This window comes from Pundamilia nyererei, unplaced genomic scaffold (genome assembly GCF_000239375.1).
Source record: "Pundamilia nyererei isolate P.nyererei 1_Seehausen unplaced genomic scaffold, PunNye1.0 scaffold00152, whole genome shotgun sequence".
Lineage (NCBI taxonomy): Eukaryota > Metazoa > Chordata > Actinopteri > Cichliformes > Cichlidae > Pundamilia > Pundamilia nyererei.
In genome coordinates this window covers 715,663-718,511 of record NW_005187553.1, presented here as the reverse complement: position 1 = coordinate 718,511, position 2,849 = coordinate 715,663, and the positions used below count along the sequence as shown (strand labels likewise).

General features: G+C 37.3%; 1 protein-coding gene across 2 annotated transcripts in view; it reads left to right on the top strand.

Moving 5' to 3' along the window:
• The window catches only part of sptbn4b (spectrin, beta, non-erythrocytic 4b), a 96,362-nt gene that overhangs the window by 28,860 nt on the left and 64,653 nt on the right, over nucleotides 1-2,849 (top strand). The window lies entirely within an intron of this gene.

Below are 2,849 nucleotides of genomic sequence, written 5' to 3'. Positions count from 1 at the left end.
TAATTATGAGACAAGTACTCATATAGGGAAAGAATAGCTGGCTGATGGGAAGCGGTGAGCAGAGATGTTCCGATAAATAAGCGCTGGTTGTTCCCTGAACTTAATAATTAACACACATTAAAATCAGGGCGAGAACCAGGGTTTAGAAATACATATTTCTTCATGTTTCATATTTGAGGTGTAGCACCTGTGCTCCAATAACCAGAAGAAAAGGCTACACTTCTGCAGAAACTAGGTCCAAGAGTTTTGATACAGTCACAATCATAACTTGTAAAGACTTTAAAGGTTTGTTTTGTACATCTTCCTCGTTTTCCAGGAGCAGCTGTGCATACAGATATATGAAGTGCTGTATGAATAAAACAATGAAATAAAACAGCATGCAAATAATTGAACTGTTATGTTACTTGAAATTAAAATGTTAGGAGAGAAACAGTTATTTTCTCAGTGGCTACGGTACGTCTGATTCACTTCCTCACAAGTTATGTGTCAAGCTAACTCACTAACAACAATCCAGTCAGAGGCTATGTTGAATTCCTCTGTAGTCTTTTCAAAGTAAAAGCTCTCAAGAGCATCGCACACTGTTTCATGACATTTTTTTACTATCTCGTTTTGGAAGAAATCAAAGTTCAGAGCTTGATGACCTCACACATGGTTATGGTCACGGTTAGAATAATAAAATCAGAAAGGTTATTGCAAGATAATGTAAAGTTTATCACACTTCTTCATGTTTAAGTTGTAGGACAACCAGACAAAGAGCTGCTTCAGGTCAATGGGGGAAAAAGGCAAAACAAAGACAAAAACCTGAAATCAGAGAAACCACAGCAATAACGTTTAACGTTCACAGGAAGCAAAAATGAAAAATGAATGAATTTATTAAACAGTTTGACAGTACTTACAAAGTAATAAGTAAACCAGTGTCAAACGGTATTTATGTCTCTAAAATTGCTCTTCTTTTAGTCGTGTTTAAATAAGAACACTTTTCTTAGAGTTCACCCACATTTTAAGTTCCTGACTGTCTTTTCTCAATTTTCATTTTTATCTTAAAGCCAAGAAAGTCATCCGTTATCAGTGGCCTCAAAATAAGATGCAGGAAATAAATATGAACTTTTAAGGTTTGCTTTTCTAAACTCAAGTGTCTTTAAGATAAGAAAAACAGACACACATGGAGTCTTAAACTTGGGAAAAAAAGGAAAACAAGCTAAACTTAATCTTTCATTTTCATATTAAAATGATGAAGATTAAGGTTCTGTTTAAACTTTAATTAAACTTTAAACTTTTGGGGAGTATTCAGGTGAACTTAACTGGGAAAATGAGGTAGGAATGAAACGAGGAATCTGTGGAAATTTGAAGAAAGGAAGTGACACAGCGAGGAAATAAATAAGTAAATAGGGAATAAATAGCAATTGTAGCACTGGGAGTTTTTCTGTTGCAAAATAGTTTTTGGATTTCAAATCCCGATGCCCTTTTAGATCATCAGTAAGGTGATTTAATCAAACATTTAGGTGCTAAGAGTAACATCAGCAGGCCTGAGTGCGGTCCAGGGTTAGCTGAGGTTTCTGTTGTCACGGTAACTTTGAGTTATCGTTTCCTCTTGCACTTTTTCTGCCCTCATCTCCGCCTTTTCCCCAGCAGTGAAAGTGAGAGTTTGCTTTGCCCAGTCAGCAGGTAGAGCCAGACCACTGCAGTAACTGTACACAGGCAGAAAGAGAGAGGGAGGGAAAAGCAGTAAAGAAGGGAGAGGACTGACAGGCGAAGGAAGAGGTAAAGCTACCGTATTTACAGAGCTATACGCAAATAATAACAGACTCTTATTATTTGCTGTCACTTCAGTTGTGTTGCTGTATATGGTTGGCTGAGTGGCATTGTACTGTGTGCAGTGCTTTTCTGCTTAGCTTACACACTGGCAGTGTATCTGATCCAAGACTTATTGACCATCTTTTACCTTTTTTATAATAACTTACTGTCATAAAAAGGCCGTATATGCAGATTCAGGTATTGACTGATGATATTTGACACAGTTTGGAGGTATATTTAATGTCAGGTTCTAATGTTTTATACATTCAATGTGAATTTATAAATCATATTATCTTTAGCATGAAATGTTAAAGATAATAAGTGTTTTCTTACTTTCTAGTACCTTTTTAGAGAAGAAAGCAGACTATTGAGACACAGTTTACATCACAACAGACAAATCACTAAAAAGGTTGTGTGTGTGTGCGTGCGTGTGTGTGCACAGTGTTGCGGCTAATGACTTGGGTAGCAGCTGATTCCAGGGTGCCATGTCCCCAATTACCTTGGATCATGTCACTGTGATGTGATTGGTTGAATGGCTGTCACTGTCTCCTATCATCAGGCGTTGTAACGGCCAGCGTGTTGTCCTCAGGAGGCACGCAGAGCCGTGTGTTTTTAACACCCAAACCCTCGCCTCATGTCATATTTCTCTTTGTTCCTTTGCTTGTAGTTTTTCTTGCTTTGCTGTTTCTTTTTCAGGATTCGGAAATAAAGTCGGGGCTCAGACCTTTGCTCCATTTCGTTTCTTGCATACATGCTTTGTCACTTGACATGTTGCACATTTTATTTATTCACTGCTTAGTTGTGTCCATAAAGTTTATTTAAAATATCAGAGGTACAGCTGGAGGTGGACAAGAAATAAGCTAACCAGCTCTATCTTAAGGCAGATTTAACTCCTTTATTAACGCTTTCATCCTCTACAATTACAATACACATACAGTACAATACATTTTGCACATCCATTCACTGAGTTTGTAATCAGGTTAACTGGTGGCCACTCAGAAGCATTTTTGATTGTTTACAGCTTGATTTACTTTTATTAAAGTGAATCCATTTTG